A 21,945-nucleotide genomic window follows, 5' to 3' on the forward strand; every position below is an offset into this window, starting at 1 on the left:
GGGGCTATCGCTGGGCAACACAGACTTTCAACTTCCTCCAAAGATTTTCTATGGGGTTGAGATCTGGAGACTGGCTAGGCCACTCCAGGACCTTGAAATGCTTCTTACGAAGCCACTCCTTCGTTGCCCGGGCGGTGTGTTTGGGATCATTGTCATGCTGAAAGACCCAGCCACATTTCATCTTCAATGCCCTTGCTGATGGATTGCTGATGGAAGGAGGTTTTCACTCAAAATCTCACGATACATGGCCCCATTCATTCTTTCCTTTACACGGGTCAGTCGTCCTGGTCCCTTTGCAGAAAAACAGCCCCAAAGCATGATGTTTCCACCCCCATGCTTCACAGTAGGTATGGTGTTCTTTGGATGCAACTCAGCATTCTTTGTCCTCCAAACACGACGAGTTGAGTTTTTACCAAAAAGTTCTATTTTGGTTTCATCTGACCATATGACATTCTCCCAATCCTTTTCTGGATCATCCAAATGCACTCTAGCAAACTTCAGACGGGCCTGGACATGTACTGGCTTAAGCAGGAAGACACGTTTTGCACTGCAGGATTTGAGTCCCTGGCGGCGTAGTGTGTTACTGATGGTAGGCTTTGTTACTTTGGTCCCAGCTCTCTGCAGGTCATTCACTAGGTCCCCCCGTGTCGTTCTGGGATTTTTGCTCACCGTTCTTGTGATCATTTTGACCCCACGGGGTGAGATCTTGCGTGGAGCCCCAGATCGAGGGAGATTATCAGTGGTCTTGTATGTCTTCCATTTCCTAATAATTGCTCCCACAGTTGATTTATTCAAACCAAGCTGCTTACCTATTGCAGATTCAGTCTTCCCAGCCTGGTGCAGGTCTACAATTTTGTTTCTGGTGTCCTTTGACAACTCTTTGGTCTTGGCCATAGTGGAGTTTGGAGTGTGACTGTTTGAGGTTGTGGACAGGTGTCTTTTATACTGATAACAAGTTCAAACAGGTGCCATTAATACAGGTAACGATTGGAGGACAGAGGAGCCTCTTAAAGAAGAAGTTACAGGTCTGTGAGAGCCAGAAATCGTGCTTGTTTGTAGGTGACCAAATACTTATTTTCCACCATAATTTGCAAATAAACTCATTAAAAATCTCAATTTGTCTGTCATAGTTGACGTGTACCTATGATGAAAATTACAGGCCTCTCTCATCTTTTTAAGTGGGAGAACTTGCACAATTGGTGGCTGACTAAATACTTTTTTTCCCCACTGTATATAGAGGTGACCGCATTGGAAATGCTTTTGGCGGGTAATCTGCTTCTGTTTTGTGGGTGGCACTGTGGGCTGTTTTCGATGGATGGGTCCTGGCCTCTCGGGGCCTTAGGGATCCGGAGGGACGTGGGTGGGATGCCGATCACTGGGATGACGGCTCAACTTGGGATGGGGAGGGGCTTTAGCGGGGGAATTAGTGGAGAACAATTGAAGGGTTACTCACTAGCAATGCAAATATCACAGTACAGCTATATGGACACTCAATCATTACAGTATTTTTTATTGGTAAATTTACAAACATATATAACGATAAATAGACTTGAAACTTGTATCTCATTATGGTGTATGGTGAAATAAGTATAGCCAGTTATAATTGTAATGGCTTAGCTGATAATAACAAAAGAAGAACAATATTTACATGGCTCAAAGAGAAGGAATATAATATCTATTGTATACGGGAAACTCATTCAACAATTCGAGATGAAGTTGCGTGGAAAAGGGAATGGGGGGAGGGGGGGAATATATGTCACACCCTGGCCTTAGTTATCTTTGTTTTCATTAATAATTTAGTTAGGTCAGGGTGTGACATGGTGAAGTATGTGTTTTGGTTTGTCTAGGGGTTTGTAGGTTTAATGGGGTAATATCTTGTCTAGGTGTTTGTATGTTGATGGCTGCCTAGATTGGTTCTCAATTGGAGACAGCTGTGGTTTATTGTCTCTAATTGGGAGCCATATTTAAGGCAGCCATGGGCATCATGTGTTTGTGGGTAATTGTCTATGTTGAACGTTTGTTGCTTGTCTGTGCACTTACGTTATTTAGCTTCACGGTCGTTTGTTGTTTTGTTAGTTTTGGATAGTGTTCGGTTTCGTGTTTTTTCTCTCTTCCAAAATAAAGAGATGTATTTTGCACACGCTGCGCCTTGGTCCAATATCTCACAAGAAGACGATCGAGACAGAATTACCCACCAATCTAGGACCAAGCGGCGTGTCAAGCGGCAACAGGACCCACCTACACAGGATTCATGGACATGGGAGGAGATACTGGATGGAAAGGGTCCTTGGGCACAACCGGGAGAATATCGCCTCCCTCGTGAAGAGCTGGAGGCAGCTAAAGCCGAGAGGAGGCGATATGAGGAGGCAGCACGGAGGCAAGGCTGGAAGCCCGTGAGTACTACCCAAAAATTTCTTGGGGGGGGCCTTAAAGGGAGTGTGGCGAAGTCAGGTAGGAGACCTGCGCCTACTCCCTGTACTTACCGTGGAGAGCGAGAGTACGGGCAGACACCGTGTTACGCAGTAGAGCGCATGGTGTCTCCTGTACGCGTGCATAGCCCGGTTCGGTACATTCCAGCTCCACGTATCGGCCGGGCTAGATTGAGCGTTGAGCCGGATGTCATGAAGCCGGCCCAACGCATCTGGCCACCAGTGCGTCTCCTCGGGCCGGCTTACATGGCACCAGCCTTACGCATGGTGTCCCCGGTTCGCCTACATAGCCCGGTGCGGGTTATTCCACCTTCCCGTACTGGTCGGGCGACGGGGAGCATACAACCAGGTAAGGTTGGGCAGGCTCAGTGCTCAAGGGAGCCAGTAAGCCTGCACGGTCCGGTATTTCCGGCGCCACCTCCCCGCTCCAGCCCAGTACCACCAGTGCCTACACCACGCACCAAGCCTCCTGTGTGTCCCCAGAGTCCTGTGCGTCCTGTTGCTGCTCCCCGCACTAGCCCTGAGATGCGTGTCCTCAGCCCGGGACCACCAGTTCCGGCACCACGCACTAGGCCTTATGTGCGTCCCCAGGGTCCAGCATGCCCTGTTCCTTCTCCCCGCACGAGCCCTGAGATGCGTGTTCTCAGCCCGGTACCTCCAGTTCCGGCACCACGCACCAGGCCTATAGTGCGTCTCGGCCGGCCAGAGTCTGCCGTCTGCCCAACGGCGCCTGAACTGCCCGTCTGCCCAACGGCGCCTGAACTGCCCGTCTGCCCAACGGCGCTTGAACTGCCCGTCTGCCCAACGGCGCCTGAACTGCCCGTCTGTACTGAGCCTGCAAAGCCGCCCGTCTGCCATGAGCCTTTAGAGCCGTCCGCCAGACCGGAGCCGCTAAAGCCTTCCGCCAGACAGGAGCCGCTAGAGCCTTCCGCCAGACAGGAGCAGCCGAAGCCTTCCGCCAGACAGGAGCAGCCAGAGCCTTCCGCCAGACAGGATCAGCCAGAGCCTTCCGCCAGCCATGAGCAGCCAGATCCGTCAGCCAGCCATGAGCAGCCAGATCCGTCAGCCAGCCATGAGCAGCCAGATCCGTCAGCCAGCCATGAGCAGCCAGATCCGTCAGCCAGCCATGAGCAGCCAGATCCGTCAGCCTGCCATGAGCAGCCAGATCCGTCAGCCTGCCATGAGCAGCCAGATCCGTCAGCCTGCCATGAGCAGCCAGATCCGTCAGCCAGCCATGAGCAGCCAGATCCGTCAGCCAGCCATGAGCAGCCAGATCCTTCAGCCAGCCATGAGCAGCCAGATCCGTCAGCCAGCCATGAGCAGCCAGATCCGTCAGCCAGCCATGAGCAGCCAGATCCGTCAGCCAGCCTTGAGCCGTCCAGCCAGGATCCGCCAGAGCCGTCCAGCCAGGATCCGCCAGAGCCGTCCAGCCGGGATCCGCCAGAGCCGTCCAGCCGGGATCCGCCAGAGCCGTCCAGCCGGGATCCGCCAGAGCCGTCCAGCCGGGATCCGCCAGAGCCGTCCAGCCGGGATCCGCCAGCCAGCCAGGATCCGCCAGAGCCAGCCAGCCAGGATCCGCCATTCAGTCCGGTGCTGCCCCTTAGTCCGGTGCTGCCCCTTAGTCCGGTGCTGCCCCTTAGCCCGGTGCTGCCCCTTATCCCGGTGCTGCTCCTTATCCCGGTGCTGCCCCTTATCCTGGTGCTGCCCCTTAGTCCGGTGCTGCCCCTTAGTCCGGTGCTGCCTCTTAGTCCGGTGCTGCCCCTTAATCCAGTGGGGTTAAGTTGGAGGGTGGTCATTTGGAGGAGGCTACGAAAGCGGGTAGTGACTATGGTGGGGTGGGGACCACGACCAGTGCCAGAGCCGCCACCGTGGACAGACGCCCACCCAGACCCTCCCCTAGACTTTATGCTGGTGCGCCCGGAGTTCGCACCTTAGAGAGGGTTATGTCACACCCTGGCCTTAGTTATCTTTGTTTTCATTAATAATTTAGTTAGGTCAGGGTGTGACATGGTGAAGTATGTGTTTTGGTTTGTCTAGGGGTTTGTAGGTTTAATGGGGTAATATCTTGTCTAGGTGTTTGTATGTTGATGGCTGCCTAGATTGGTTCTCAATTGGAGACAGCTGTGGTTTATTGTCTCTAATTGGGAGCCATATTTAAGGCAGCCATGGGCATCATGTGTTTGTGGGTAATTGTCTATGTTGAACGTTTGTTGCTTGTCTGTGCACTTACGTTATTTAGCTTCACGGTCGTTTGTTGTTTTGTTAGTTTTGGATAGTGTTCGGTTTCGTGTTTTTTCTCTCTTCCAAAATAAAGAGATGTATTTTGCACACGCTGCGCCTTGGTCCAATATCTCACAAGAAGACGATCGTGACAATATACTTCTCCCATGGGCAAAGAAATTCAAAAGGGGTGATGATATTAATTAATAGTAATTTTGATCCGAATTGTCCAAATAGATACGCAAGGTAGATGGATTATTTTAAATATGTTATTGGACCATAAACAGATATGGCTCATTAACCTTTACGGACCAAATAATGATGATCCACACTTCTTTGACAATATATATAATAAATGATCAACCCTGCAAGCAATTCAAGAAAATATTATTATGGTGGGGGATTATAATAATGTTTTTAAATAGCTCAACGGACCGTAAAGGAAATCACACCACAAACAATCACCCACATGCTCTTAAGGAAATTGTGAATGTCATGGATACATTAGAACTAGTAGATATATGGAGGCTTAAATATCCTGATCTAGTGAGATATACATGGCGGAGACTCAATCAAGCTAGTCGTCTTGACTTCTTTATCTCATTCTCGTTGGCACCAAAAGTTTAAAAAGTGTTGATAGGGGACAGAATGCGGTCAGACCATCATATAATTGGCATATACATTACTCTTACTGAAATTCCACGTGGGCGAGGATATTGGAAATGTAATCAAAGCCTATTGGACGATAATTTATTTATAATTAGAACAAAGGAATTTATAACTGACTTTTTCCGACATAACATAGGTACAGCAAATCCCCTTATTGTATGGGACACCTTTAAATGTGCCTTTAGAGGCCTTGCAATTCAGTACTCATCTCGAAAACAAAAGCAATTTAGGTCAAAAGAGTTTATACTAACAAAGGAAATAGAAAGTCTAACAGAACAGATAGATGGCAATAAAAACTGTAACATAGAGGCTCTGAATAAAGGAAAAACTAAAAGAAATGGAGAAACTCATTAAAGAAAGATCAAGTGTAATATATTATTAAAATAAAGCAAACTGGATGGAATATGGGGAAAAATGCACAAAATTATTTTTTAATCTTCAACATAGGAATGCTACCAAAAATAATTTAATGAAACTGGTTACAATTGACGGAGTCACCCATGATTCACCAAATCATGTTTTGAAGGAGGAAACAAAGTACTTTAAGCATATGTTTTCTTTTCAGTCGCCTCCATCTCCTCTAACTGAAGCTAATTGTAGAGATTTTTTTTCTATTGATAATGTAAAATTAACAGCCATACAGAAAGACTAATGTGAAGGTGAAATTACAGAGGAGGAACTTCTAGATGCAATTAAAGACTTTAAGTCCGGGAAAACTCCAGGGTTGGATGGCATACCAGTCGAGGTATACCAAACCTTTTTTGATATACTAAGAGGACCGTTATTAGCATGTTTTAACCACTCCTATGTAAATGATAGATTATCTGACACTCAAGAAGAAGATCTCATTATTACTGAAACAGGATACAAGTGGAAAATATAAAGATCCAGTCCATTTAAAAAATTGGAGGCCCCTTACACTTCAGTGTTGTTATGCAAAAATGCTAGCAAAATGTATAGCACATAGAATTAAAAAGGTATTGTCGGATATTATTCATTCTAATCAGACAGGTTTTTTATATGGAAGATACATTGGAGATAATATAAGGCAAGTATTGGAAACAATAGAACACTACGGAAAATATGGGAAACCAGGCCTGCTATTCATAGCAGACTTCGAAAAGGCATTTGATAAAGTACGACTGGGGTTTATATATAAATGTCTGGAGCATTTCAATTTTGGAGAATCTCTTATAAAATGGGTCAAAATCTTGTATAGGTGTAAAACAGTAAATAATGGCTATTTCTCTGAAAGTTTTAAACTGTCAAGAAGAATGAAACAAGGTTGTCCACTATCAGCATATCTATTTATTGTGGCCATTGAGATGTTAGCTATTAAAATCTGATCCAATATTAATACCAGAGGATTAGAAATCCAGGGCTTAAAAACAAAGGTGTCATTGTATGCTGATGATTCATGTTTTCTTTTAAATCCACAACTAGAATCCCTCAACAACCCTATAGAGGATCTAGATACATTTTCTAACCTCTCTGGATTACATCCAAATTATGACAAATGTACTATATTACGTATTGGATCACAAAAAAATAAAAATTTTACATTACCATGTAGTTTACCAATAAAATGGTCTGATAGTGATGTGGATATACTCGGAATACATATCCCAAAGGAAATAAATGATCTCACTTCAATACATTTAATTAGAAAGTTAGCAAAAATAGATAAGATACAGTGGGGAAAAAAGTATTTAGTCAGCCACCAATTGTGCACGTTCTCCCACTTAAAAAGATGAGAGAGGCCTGTAATTGTCATCATAGGTACACGTCAACTATGACAGACAAATTGAGATTATTTTTTCCAGAAAACCACATTGTAGGATTTTTCCTGAATTTATTTGCAAATTATGGTGTAAAATAAGTATTTGGTCAATAACAAAAGTTTCTCAATACTTTGTTATATACCCTTTGTTGGTAATGACACAGGTCAAATGTTTTCTGTAAGTCTTCACAAGGTTTTCACACACTGTTGCTGGTATTTTGGCCCATTCCTCCATGCAGATCTCCTCTAGAGCAGTGATGTTTTGGGGCTGTCGCTGGGAAACACGGACTTTCAACTCCCTCCAAATATTTTCTATGGGGTTGAGATCTGGAGACTGGCTAGGCCACTCCAGGACATTGAAATGCTTCTTACGAAGCCACTCTTTCGTTGCCCGGGCAGTATGTTTGGGATCATTGTCATGCTGAAAGACCCAGCCACGTTTCATCTTCAATGCCCTTGCTGATGAAGGAGGTTTTCACTCAAAATCTCACGATACATGGCCCCATTCATTCTTTCCTTTACACGGATCAGTCATCCTGGTCCCTTTGCAGAAAAACAGCCCCAAAGAATGATGTTTCCACCCCCATGCTTCACAGTAGGTATGGTGTTCTTTGGATGCAACTCAGCATTCATTGTCCTCCAAACACGACAAGTTGAGATTTTACCAAAAAGTTCTATTTTGGTTTCATATGACCATTTGACATTCTCCCAATCCTCTTCTGGATCATCCAAATGCACTCTAGCAAACTTCAGACATGTACTGGCTTAAGCAGGGGGACACGTCTAGCACTGCAGGATTTGAGTCCCTGGCGGCGTAGTGCGTTACTGATGGTAGGCTTTGTTACTTTGGTCCCAGCTCTCTGCAGGTCATTCACTAGGTCCCCCCGTGTGGTTCTGGGATTTTTGCTCACCGTTCTTGTGATCATTTTGTCCCCACGGGGTGAGATCTTGCATGGAGCCCCAGATCGAGGGAGATTATCAGTGGTCTTGTATGTCTTCCATTTCCTAATAATTAACTCCCACAGTTGATTTCTTCAAACCAAGCTGCTTACCTATTGCAGATTCAGTCTTCCCAGCCTGGTGCAGGTCTACAATTTTGTTTCTGGTGTCCTTTGACAGCTCTTTGGTCTTGGCCATAGTGGAGTTTGGAGTGTGACTGTTTGTGGTTGTGGACAGGTGTCTTTTATACTGATAACAAGTTCAAACAGGTGCCATTAATACAGGTAAGGAGTGGAGGACAGAGGAGCCTCTTAAAGAAGAAGTTACAGGTCTGTGAGAGCCAGAAATCTTGCTTGTTTGTAGGTGACCAAATACTTATTTTCCACCATAATTTGCAAATAAATTCATTAAAAATCTCAATTTGTCTGTCATAGTTGACGTGTACCTATGATGAAAATTACAGGTCTCTCTCATCTTTTTAAGTGGGAGAACTTGCACAATTGGTGGCTGACTAAATACTTTTTCCCCCCACTGTATCACTAAGTATAATTCATTTCTTCTCGGTAAGGTTCCTATATTTTTATCGGCCTAATCATAAAATTACATATAGAATCCCTATAAATTCAACAGGATCTCTGTGGACCGAGTCGTAAAGATTTGTCATTTAACTTTTAAAATGTATTACCATTTATTGTGGCATAAACACAACCAGTCATGATGTTTTCATCTGATTGTCAAACAATCACTTCAACGGGATCCTTTAATAGGCTACCTGCGCATGTTCATCCATTCGCAACATATTTCCAGCCTCCAAACAGTGGTGAATGGAAAGAGACATCTGTCACACAAAACATCGGAAAGTATAATGACATAGTGCAGATGCTGTCCACGTGCGTCTCGGTGTCGGACGCTCATCTCTGCCTAGGCAAAATGTCGAACCACATCGCCTTTTGGAGTGTAGGCTATACCACCACTTTACAAGTCCATTTTTCATGCCTCTGACATGCAGTAATTATAAAAAGTAGTGTCATAGCCTACAGTTTTCTTGACATTTTGTTTTAATCATTGTGATAGACTCATGTTTTACCGGACGGTACTGCCTTACTTTCACCCTTGGTTTACAGGCAGTAGCAACAGCCAACTTTATATCATTAGAAAGCATTTCTGAAAATATGTAAACACCATGGGAGTCCTCTTACATTTGGTAACTTTACAGTCCTATTTGATCAAACAACCATGAAAAGGTAGGCTCTCATTCCCTCAGTTGCCTATGCACATCAACAACAACACGATCAACAACTAATGTTAGCCAGAGCGAGATTAGCTCAAATCTAAAGAGGGAACAGTAGATAAACCCTCTCAAACTTTTTCAGCTTGTAGTTGGCCATCATCATTGCCTTTGCTAGTTTGATTGTATTGGCCTTCTCAGCCTTAGTTACATTAGTCCCTTTTAGTCCAAAATATTGAGTCTTTGAAACTGAAACAGTTCACTCCGAATGGCTGGAGGAAGCAAACAATGTACCAGGCCAGCTGTGATTTACAACCTGATAGCAATATTCATTGGACTACCAAGAAATTTATTGGTGAATTATATTAACCACGCATTGAACTGCATCCATCTATTCTGCCAACAATGTTTTACTCTGACATGGATTTTTTTTATTTAATTTAAATTTTAAAAAAATATTGTAGATGCTCTTATCCAGAGCGACTTACAGTTAGTGAATACATATTTTTTTATACTGGTCCCCCGTGGGAATCGAACCCACAACCCTGGCATTGCAAACGCCATGCTCTATCAACTGAGCTACATCCCTGCCGGCCATTCCCTCCCCTACCCTGGAGGACGCTGGGCCAATTGTGCGCCGCCCATGAGTCTCCCGGTCGCGGCCGGCTGCGACAGAGCCTGGATTCGAACCAGGATCTCTAGTGGCACAGTTAGCACTGCGAACTAGGAATTTGATATTTTTCACTGGTATTATGATTGTCTGTTTCATATCTGCAAAGTAGTTAAACACAGCCAGTTCCACTTTAAGTACCTTACTGTAATAGTTTTCAAATGGTCAAAAAGAAACACAAATATATTTTTAGCAAAAATATATTTCTCAAGCAAGAATTTAGCTAGGACTGGTTTGAGTGGCTAGGATAAAACTGAAAACTAGCTGTTAGCAGACAGGTTTTTAAAATCGTTTTAAATAGTATTTATATGAAATTATTTTAAAATACTTTGAAATAGAAGTAATTGGTTTTACCACAAAATACAAATATCTAAATACACATGTATTTGAACCCAGAGTGTGGCTGGAGGACAATCAGCACAATGTTTACAGACGTTTTCATTTTTAGACCTTTTTTAGCTGCTCTGTGTTTTGTTCATTATGCGAGTTTAAATGTTTGTTTTTTAAATGCCCCAGGGACTACAGTTGAAAACTAGCTAGCTGGCTACGTCTGGCACATTTACATAAGTCTTCATTGATGTCAGATCCCTGTCAAATAAATGCAATTAATGAAAATGAAATTCTTTCCACAGTCTCACACTAACAAATGGATAATCACACTATAGTTATGGTACAATACACTACAAAAACATTATGTACAAAAAAATAAAGGGAACACTAAAATAACACATCCTAGATCTGAATGAATGAAATAATCTTATTAAATACTTTTTTATTTTCATAGTTGAATGTGCACACAAAAATGATCAATGGAAATCAAATGCATCAACCCATGGAGGTCTGGATTTGGAGTCACACTCAAAATTAAAGTGGAAAACCACACTACAGGCTGATCCAACTTTGATGTAATGTCCTTAAAACAAGTCAAAATGAGGCTCAGTAGTGTGTGTGGCCTCCACGTGCCTGTATGATCTCCCTATAATGCCTGGGCATGCTCCTGATGAGTTGGCGGATGGTCTCCTGAGGGATCTCCTCCCAGACCTGGACTAAAGCATCCTCCTGGACAGTCTGTGGTGCAACGTGGCGTTGGTGGATGGAGCGAGACATGACGTCCCAAATGTGCTCAATTGGATTCAGGTCTGGGGAACGGGCGGGTCAGTCCATAGCATCAATGCCTTCCTCTTGCAGGAACTGCTGACACACTCCAGCCACATGAGGTCTAGCATTGTCTTGCATTAGGAGGAACCCAGGGCCAACCGCACCAGCATATGGTCTCACAAGGGGTCTGAGGATCTCATCTCGGTACCTAATGGCAGTCAGGCTACCTCTGGCGAGCACATGGAGAAATGCCACCCGACACCATGACTGACCCACCGCCAAACCTGGAGGATGTTGCAGGCAGCAGAACGTTCTCCACGGCGTCTCCAGACTCTGTCACGTCTGTCACATGTACTCAGTGTGAACCTGCTTTCATCTGTGAAGAGCAGAGGGCGCCAGTGGCGAATTTGCCAATCTTGGTGTTCTCTGGCAAATGCCAAACGTCCTGCACGGTGTTGGGCTGTAAGCACAACCCCCACCTGTGGACGTCGGGCCCTCATACAACCCTCACGTTTGAGCAGACACATGCACATTTGTGGCCTGCTGGAGGTCATTTTGCAGGGCTCTGCAAGTGCTCCTCCTGCTCCTCCTTGCACAAAGGCAGAGGTAGCGGTCCTGCTGCTGGGTTGTTGCCCTCCTACGGCCTCCTCCACATCTCCTGATGTACTGGCCTGTCTCCTGGTAGCGCCTCCATGCTCTGGACACTACGCTAACAGACACAGCAAACCTTCTTGCCACAGCTCGCATTGAGGTGCCATCCTGGATGAGCTGCACTACCTGAGCCACATGTGTGGGTTGTAGACTCTGTCTCATGCTACCACTAGAGTGAAAGCACCGCCAGCATTCAAAAGTGACCAAAACATTTGCATTTTAGTCATTTAGCAGACGCTCTTATCCAGAGCAACTTACAGTTAGTGAGTGCACACATTATTTTCTTATGTTTCATACCCCCCGTGGGAATCGAACCCACAACCCTGGCGTTGCAAACGCCATGCTCTACCAACTGAGCTACATTCCCTCCCCTACCCTGGACGACGCTGGGCCAATTGTGCACCGCCCCATGGGTCTCCCGGTCGCGGCCGGCCACGACAGAGCCTGGATTCGAACCAGGATCTCTAGTGGTGCAGCTAGCACTGCGATGCAGTGCCTTAGACTACTGTGCCACTCGGGTGGAAGCATAGGAACTGAGAAGTGGTCTGTGGTCACCACCTGCAGAACCACTCCTTTATTGGGGGTGTCTTGCTAATTGCCTATAATTTCCACCTGTTTTCTATTCCATTTGCACAACAGCATGTGAAATGTATTGCCAATCAGTGTTGCTTCCTAAGTGGACAGTTTGATTTCACAGAAGTGTGATTGACTTGGAGTTACATTGTGTTGTTTAAGTGTTCCCTTTATTTTTTTGAGCAATGTAGTTGTAGTATTTCTTTGTCCGGTCTAGTGTTAACTGGATATCTCTTGAAAATGTTTCTAACTGCTTGTATTTCTGTTGCTGTATTTATATTAGTGTATAGGCCATCAATGTCTATTGTTAATATGTGGGTTTGGGAGGGAACAACTATTGGTCCAATCCTCTCCATGAAGTGATGTGTCCCTAAGATAACTGGGGTGCTTAGTGGAGAGGGGGTTGATATAATAGTCAATGTATTCTGAGATGTTGTAAGACTCACTGTTGCATTCAGAAACAATTGGTCTTCCGGGGGGGAACCTCAAAGGGAACTATCCAGGTGTCTTGGTTCTTTGTGTATTTTCGGGAGTAGGTGAAACAGTCTAGGTCATGGGGTGTCTGGTACAAAGAGAATGTTCAGTTGTTTAGCAGTGATATGTTTTTCATAGAGGGTTTGAATGATTTGCCTTAATTGTATTTGTGTCTGTAGTTGTATACGGTTGTCTATTGGTTGATAGTGTTTAGTGTTGGATAATTGTCTGTTTGCTTCGTATGTGTATTGGTGTTTATCTATTATAACTATTTTTGATCCTTTGTCTGCTGGTTTCGGTATATTTTGTGGGTTGTTTTTAAGTTGTTTTATGGCCTCTCTTTCTATGTGGGTGAGATTGTCTTTTGTGTCTGTCTGATGTTTGACAAACCAGGTGTAGTTCTGCCCTCTGCTGGGGGATCTGAGGTAGTGGCTGTGGCAGCAACAGTGAGGGAAGAGGGAAAGAGTTGTGAAAATATTCTGTTGGTGTGGCTATGATTGTCCAAGCTGTGGATGGAAGTCAATGTAAATGTAATGCTGGCACCAGTTATTGAATATCAGTCTTACTGTGGTTGTTGTCCAGTGTATCAGATCTGGAGACGTATGGAATTGGAGGGTTGGGAATTGTGTGGTGATGTATCCATTCATGATTTTCAGGTTGCGTTTCTGCACTGGGGTGAGGAACTGTGAGAAGTTAAGGATAGGGATATAAATAATAGCATTTGGAAAAGTGTTTTTTGCTTCTTTATACATGGCTGCCAGCTGTTTGAGGGAGGTCTGGTAGGGATCATGGTCCTTGTTGGTTATGCCCACTGAGAGAACAACCTGGCAGGTGTCTTTTTCAGAACCTTGGGAAAATGATAAAAATTTGCACCTGGGTAGCTGTCGATTTGTATGTTTGGGTTATTGAATGGGGGTATTCTGTTGAGGTTGGAATCTCCTAGTATCAGTGTGGATGCTGTGCCTATGAAGTTCCAGTCTGCCACTGAGATGGCATGGTCCAAGTCCTATAGACGGGAGGAGGTTCTATTGAAGCGAATTAATTGTGATTTCCCTATACCTTTTGAAAGTGTGTTTTGGATGGTAGCTGTGTTTATGGAGTAGAGCATGTGTATCTGTAGGTTTAAAGTATACTTTGGTGAGTAATGTTTTCTGTTTTGCATTGTTTTGGTTGAAGAAGGCTGTTGTATCCAAGAAATGTACTTCCATTGGATCTATTGTGTATTTAACTTGAATTGATGCATGGTGATTATTGAGAATATTAATGAAATCTGTGAAACGTGTGATGTCATGGGGCCAAGCTCCTATGATGTCGTGTAAAATAGAAGGTGGGTTGGAACGGGCACTTTGCCAGTACCTCTCTCTCCCATTCAGCCATGTAAATGTTCGCATATGCAGGTGTACATTTCTTACCCATAGCTGTTCCATCCACCTGTAAGTAGTGCCTACCATTAAACATGACTTCATTGCTTGTCAGGCTGATCTCTAATAGTTCTAATATGTCGTTGTCCGGTCTATCCCTATCTGGAAACCTATTGAAAAGTGTTCTAACTGCCTCTATCCCTACTACTGTGTTGATATTGGTGTATAAGCTATCTATATCAATGGTGAATATATATATATACATATATATATATATATATATATATATATATATATATATATATATATATATATATATATACATATATATACACACACACACACACAGTATCTCACAAAAGTGAGTACACCCCTCACATTTTTGTAAATATTTGAGTATATCTTTTCATGTGACATCACTGAAGAAATGACACTTTGCTACAATGTAAAGTAGTGAGTGTACAGCTTGTATAACAGTGTACATTTGCTGTCCCCTCAAAATAACACAACACACAGCCGTTCATGTCTAAATCGCTGGCAACAAAAGTGAGTACACCCCTAAGTGAAAATGTCCAAATTGGGCCCAAAGTGTCAATATTTTGTGTGGCCACCATCATTTTCCAGCACTACCTTAACCCTCTTGGGCATGGAGTTCACCAGAGCTTCACAGGTTGCCACTGGAGTCCTCTTCCACTCCTCCAAGACGACATCACGGAGCTGGTGGATGTTAGAGACCTTGCACTTCTTCACCTTCCATTTGAGGATGCCCCACAGATATTTAATAGGGTTTAGGTCTGGAGACATGCTTGGCCAGTCCATCACCTTTACCCTCAGCTTCTTTAGCAAGGCAGTGGTCGTCTTGGAGGTGTGTTTGGGGTCGTTATCATGTTGGAATATAGTTATATTTGAGAATTGATTTCATTTCAAATAACTGAAAGTGAGAGGTTGTAATCTGAATAAAGGGGGAAAATGCCATTTACTGAACGTGGTGAGACAGTCTTACACATTTCTAGAGAACCAGTTCGGATTTAAGTATAACTTTTATATGACTGAAGCTTTTAGTGGTGGGTCCAACGCTTAAAATATTTAATCATTTCTGTACTCCCTATTGATATTAATTTTATTAATAGGTCCGTTTAATTCTGTCTGGCTTGCTGTTCCAAATAAAATGGAATATTTATTTTTCATATAAATTAAAAAACTGTTCGCTGGGTGTAGGCAAGACCATAAACAAATAGGTAAACTGGGATAATACTATAGAGTTAATCAGTGTGATTTTTCCACAAATAGACAGGTATTTTTACCTTTCATGGTAGCAAGATATTATCATTTTTTGCTAACTTTCTATTAACATTTAATAGAGTGAGATCATTTTATTTATTTTGGGATATGTATCCACATCACCAACAGACCATTTTATTGGTAAACTACAAGGTAATGTAAAAGTTGTATTGTCAGTGATCCAATTTACAGTTTAGTCATTTAGCAGACACTCTTATCCAGAGCGACTTCCAATTAGTGAGTGCATAAATCTCCGGCCGCGACTGGGAGACTCATGGGCGGCGCACAATTGGCCCAGCGTCGTCCAGGGTAGGGGAGGGAATGGCCGGCAGGGATGTAGCTCAGTTGATAGAGCATGGCGTTTGCAACGCCAGGGTTGTGGGTTTGATTCCCACGGGGGGCCAGTATGAAAAATATATATATATATATATATGTATTCACTAACTGTAAGTCGCTCTGGATAAGAGCATCTGCTAAATGATTAAAATGTAAATGTTAAACTCGGGTACTGCCCATGTGTGCGCACATCATGGGGACTCCCTTTTAGTATTAGGGGTGCGCGTTTTGCCCTAGCACTCCACAGCTGATTCTAATACTCCCAGCTTGATGATGATGAGTTGATTATTTGGATCAGCTGTGTAGTGCTAGGGCAAAAACTCCCAAAACGTGGCCTGAGTTTGGGAAACCCTGCTTTAGGCTAATACTAGCCTATTAAGATGACTCGTAATGCCAACCGCTGAACTATGGTTTTCACTAATTACTTGTCCCAGGTGACCATTATGAATCTAATAGCAAAATTGCTCTTTGAATGTAACATGCTACAGTCTGTCAATTACACTGTGGAAATCACATTTCCATCATTCTTATCCCCTGTGTCATCATTGAAGACGTGTCACAATCATTGACAGAAAAAGTCCATGTATTCATCAGATAATTACAACATAGATGTCCTGTAATCAAACGACACAAATGGAATGAATGAAACAAACCGAACGTTTAGCAGGCACAAGTTTGCATCAAGCCTGTCTTGAGCATTTTGCTATAGGTGTGGATTTGATGTCATTGCATGCCTCATCCGTGGCCTGGAGGAGGGTGGCACGCTCATGGGGATGGCAATCACACACACCTTCCACCTGTATTGCATTTCACAGTATTGTGTGGCTCAGGTATCCAGCGCATGTCAGTAGCAACACAATAGTTGTGGGTTGGATCCCCACTGGGGTCACATGCTAAAAGGTATGGACTCACTGTTGTCACTTGGGATAAAAGCATCTTGGAGAAAAATGTGCCCTTAATGGCCACGTACTGTTATAATCTCCACCCGGCACAGGCAGAAGGGCACTGGCCACCCCTCAGAGCCTGGTTGTTCTCTAGGTTTGTGCCTTTCTAGGAGTTTTTCCTAGCCACCGCGCTTCTTCATCTGCATCACTTGCTGTGTGGGGTTTTAGGCTGGGTTTCTGTATAGCACTTTGTGACATCTGTTGATGTAAAAAGGGCTTTATAAATCCACTTTATTGATTGATTGATTGATTGGAGAATTGTCAAAATACCAGTGGTAAAAGGTGTGTACCTTGATGAAACCTCAAAATGGTACGACGGATTCAAAAATCTGAATTTCAAACCGTAACTGTATGGGAACAAAATAGACATTACATTTTACAATGACATCCTTCATTAAAAACACCTATTTTGTATCTTTTGTATACAAAAACACAATGGAAAATACAGTGGCAGTGACCCTTTAAAACACACCTTGCAGAATAAACGTAACTTATTTTGCCTAGATGACGGGGACGGGGTCCCAGACCACAATGTGCTCGAGCCCCGCCTCTCGGTGACCATCCCCCGGTAGGCGGAGGTTGGTCCCAGCACAGATTCTCTGTCCCAGGCGGCTTCACCAACAACAAGCGGGCCTGTGGTAGAGGACACCGTTCCTGACCTGCTACCAGAAAAAATGAAGGGAAAGAAGAGTTCCAAAGGCACCTCAGCGTTTAACTACGAAGGTGTTACAAAGTAACCCTGACATTCAGTCTATGACAATTGTCCTCTGGCCTGTCATCCTGCTTAAGACAGTCATTTGTTCTTGAGGGCTGTCATCTTGACTGTGAGCTTTGAGCAGTCTAGCTCCACAAACACTTTCTGGAATGCCCTGAACGTGTACTTCAGCTTTTAGGGGTGGCTGAGATTCAGAGCATATGTCATGCCAAGAGGAATTGCAGAAGCCTTTTCAAAACTCAGACCGGTGATCACTTAAGTGAGGAATTATTGTTCAGCTTTACTGGAAGTGGCCTCATTAAAGACTACCATGTGGGGGCAATAAAGCATTTTCAGTCATGAATATTCGATCACGTGTGTGTGTGTGTGTGTGTGTGTGTGTGTGTGTGTGTGAGGGAGGGAGAGAAAGTTCACTGCAATCTGATAACAAATAAGGGCATGTCGTAATCCAGGTTGAATAAAATGTGTTCCCCACATTGACAGAATGTCTGTATTTGTGTGTTATTTATTTTACAGGAAGCTGAGGGTGGTCATTTCCTGCAAGACCTTGCGCAACATGTAAAGGAAATCTATGCGATCAACAAGGAGGGTGCCGTTTCAGAGCGTAGACCACGTCCATGGCGGTAACGGTCTTCCTCTTGGTGTGCTCGGTGTATGTGACTGCGTCACGGATCACGTTCTCCAGGAACACCTTCAGGACATCGCGGGTCTCCTCGTAGATCAGACCGGAAATACGCTTTACGCCGCCACGGCGAGCCAGACGGCAGATCGAGCGCGCTTGGTGATTCCCTGGATGTTATTGCGGAGAACTTTGCGGTGCCGCTTGGCGCCTCCTTTTCCGAGTCCCTTGCCGCCTTTGTCTCTTCCAGACATGGTGTGTTCGCTAGTTGAGTTCAAGTGAATGAATGACTTCAGCGCCGGTGCGTGGTGCGCTATTATCTGCGTTTGGTCGACCTGATTGAGGCCAGCGGCACAGAAAGCGCGCCTCTGTTATATGTTTGGAGGCGTTGCAAAGGGGAGGGCGCTCGTTCTAGGGGACTAGGGAGGAGCGATAGGGGTTCTCCAAAGATGACGTGAAAGCAACTAACGTGCGCGGGAAACATTCTCAAATACTGATATAGGCTATGTGGAACACAAGGCCAAACTGTGACAACTGGGAGATCAGCTAGTGCACTGTGTCCCTGTCCTCATATTGTTGTTGTTGCACCTGATTCTACTCATTGAGGACTTGGTAATTAGGTGACAGGTTGTTCAGTCAGCTGTGGCTGTCCAGGCCTACAAGAAAAATGGGTCCTGTTGGGGGTAGGCTACTTCTACCGCTGGAGTTGGGAAACACTGAACTAGTATGATTCGCCCTGTTGCGGTTGCCCCTCACACGTACAAACCCCCTAATAGAGATAGGCGAGAAGAACTTGAATAGAGGTCCCAAGTAGAAAGGAAGGTGACTTCCGCACACAAAAAAACAACAACTAGCACACTACACCGGATTCTTCATGCTTCTGTACACGGGACATAGTGAAATCAAAACGGGGAAGATATAGGCTACAGAGAAACAAATACACATGCGATGCCATAAAGGCAAAGAGGCACATAATGTCACGTCGTCCGTCATTCATCGCAGATGAGTCTATTTAGCTATGGAAGGACGTGTCGTATTGACTGTCATTAATAACATAATTCTTCTTCTTTCTTCCCTAGACAGCACTCGGCCTGACTGTAAGGGGGCCAAGAGGACCTGGGGTGCGGATGGGAGGGGTGGTGATCCCTCTGCAAGCTGAAGCATTTAGAAAATAGTTGTCATCATCCTTATGCCTAATGTGTGTTGCAGCCAAACAGCACACACTGTTTGTGTGACTCCCTGACATTACGCAATGATGTAAGCACATTTGGGAATGTCTTCTATTTTGTTGCATAAAGATGACCGTATGCATAAACGGTGAGGCCGAGAGTGGCGTACCTTTACACACACACCCACACACACCCAATGAAGGGATTGATATCCTACCCATACAGAGGTGATAGTGATGTGCCAATATTGTATGGTACCTTTCTTTGCAAACCAATAATAAAGCTTCTTACAATGGGATTATTGTTATGATGTTGATCATTTGTATTCCCGCAGGATAGCCTCAGATGTGTCGTCAAAGAACGGCCACAGAAAGAGGGCTCATCTCAATCAAAGGGATAAATTGGGGGGGGCACTGATGCCATAAGGGCCCAAGAGCACAGACTGCTACTTTATCATTCAGTGCAGTTTATCATCTCAGATGTGACTAGCTTTCATAGGACAACTTATTGTTGCCATAATTGTCTCTTACCTGTACTTACTGGCTGCCGGCCCTCGGTGGAGTATATCGAGGAACAGAGGGTGCCTTTTAGGATAAGGACTAACAAGGTTTTGACTAGGTGGGATACAGCTACGACCGGAAGTTACTTTTCCCTAGCGGGTTAGGCGAATTAGGCTAGAGTGCAGATACTTGACATGTACAGTACAACAACAAATCACAGAGGGCCTGTTACCACACCCTATACAGTGGGGGGAAAAGTATTTAGTCAGCCACCAATTGTGCAAGTTCTCCCACTTAAAAAGATGAGAGAGGCCTGTAATTTTCATCATAGGTACACGTCAACTATGACAGACAAAATGAGGGAAAAAAATCCAGAAAATCACATTGTAGGATTTTTTTCCTAATAATTGCTCCCACAGTTGATTTCTTCAAACCAAGCTGCTTACCTATTGCAGATTCAGTCTTCCCAGCCTGGTGCAGGTCTACAATTTTGTTTCTGGTGTCCTTTGACAGCTCTTTGGTCTTGGCCATAGTGGAGTTTGGAGTGTGACTGTTTGAGGTTGTGGACAGGTGTCTTTTATACTGATAACAAGTTCAAACAGGTGCCATTAATACAGGTAAGGAGTGGAGGACAGAGGAGCCTCTTAATGAAGAAGTTACAGGTCTGTGAGAGCCAGAAATCTTGCTTGTTTGTAGGTGACCAAATACTTATTTTCCACCATAATTTGCAAATAAATTCATAAAAAATCCTACAATGTGATTTTCTGGATTTTTTTTCTCATTTTGTCTGTCATAGTTGACGAGTACCTATGATGAAAATTACAGGCCTCTCTCATCTTTTTAAGTGGGAGAACTTGCACAATTGGTGGCTGACTAAATACTTTTTTCCCCCACTGTAGGTTAGAAAATAATAATATAATAATATAAATAATATACAATAATCGAAAATCAACTTCGACTACAGTGACATTGGTAGTAAGTAGGCTACAGTATAATGGATAGCTACACAACTGGGACAGAAAGTGGAAATGGAAGGGGGACACACACTGAGGAAAACTCCTAACAACATAAAAACACAGACACTTCAGTGGAACACACAGGGCAAGACGGGAAGGAAAACATGGAGAAGGACTTTTGAAGAGGAGATGAAGAACACCGGAATCATCTGGAATCAAGTGAAGAAATGGGCCCGGAACAGGGTTCGGCCGAGATGCACTGTTGACGCTCTATGCTTCCTTTAGGACCTCAAAGGAATGAGTCAACTCCTATAGGGAGTAATTTCACCGCCACCTGCTGGACCAGAAGTAATGTGGCCAACACTCTGCTTAAAATCATGAAGCGCTATAAGGAGTCCATCAACTAACTGGTCAGTCAAGTCATATAGGGTCTGCTAAATGGCATATTAGGGAGGGATTTCATGGCCACCTGCTGGAGCAGAAGTAATGTTTGCCAACACTGGCCTTAAAATCATTAGGAGCTATAAGGAATAAGTCAACTCATCATTCAAGTCATATAGGGAGGGATCTTAGCACCACCTGCTTGATCAGAAGTACCCTTCACCGTAGGCACAAGAGAGCCATCATCTCTGAACCGGTGCAATTTTCATAAGTATGTGGTCAAAAAACAAACAACAGCTCATCATATAGGCAGTGGTTTCAAAACTCTAAGCACATGTTCAAGTAGAGCACACCAAATCATACAGGTACTTGTTCACCACACTGAATCAGTGTTTAATCTAGAAATACATGCTTCACATTGCAATACGTGTTCTTGTAAAGTCATTGCTTTCCACAATGCAATGCTCACATCACTTTCTGTGTGATATTGTTGTTCATTTGTTCAAATGTATTTGACTATGACTTAATCCGACTGCTCTGAATTCATAATCACTTCACGGTTTGGTTTAACCTACCGATTTTTCAACTGCTTTGCCTACTGCAGATTAGGAACACTGTCATGAAAATGTATGGTTGGAAAGTCTAAAATGAGGGTAACTCCCCTTAAGGTAAATGTCTGTGTTCTGAGTGGCAAAAGAAAAACAATGTTTTATAACATTTAGATATGTGCATACTGGCTGTCCTTAGGCAAACACATTTAGAAGGGAATGAAGTGGAACCAATTAACACTTTTCTTGCTCTTCAATCAAAACAAAACCTTCACAAAGTGGTGCGTTTTGCTCCAAAATGACCCCTGAGGATTAGTGTGTTCTCATTTGTCAGTAATTGACCCTGACATACTCCCTTTAAATGGTACTATTTTACTCAAATATATACTGTAATGTACTACTAT

The 21,945-nt window shown here is 43.8% G+C and overlaps 1 pseudogene; it reads left to right on the forward strand.

Moving 5' to 3' along the window:
• LOC121556793 overlaps nt 1-17,390 on the forward strand; it is a 30,671-nt pseudogene extending 13,281 nt beyond the window's left edge.
• Nucleotides 17,391-21,945: the final 4,555 nt, after the last annotated feature.

Source organism: Coregonus clupeaformis, unplaced genomic scaffold, assembly GCF_020615455.1.
Source record: "Coregonus clupeaformis isolate EN_2021a unplaced genomic scaffold, ASM2061545v1 scaf0142, whole genome shotgun sequence".
Classification (NCBI taxonomy): Eukaryota; Metazoa; Chordata; class Actinopteri; order Salmoniformes; family Salmonidae; genus Coregonus; species Coregonus clupeaformis.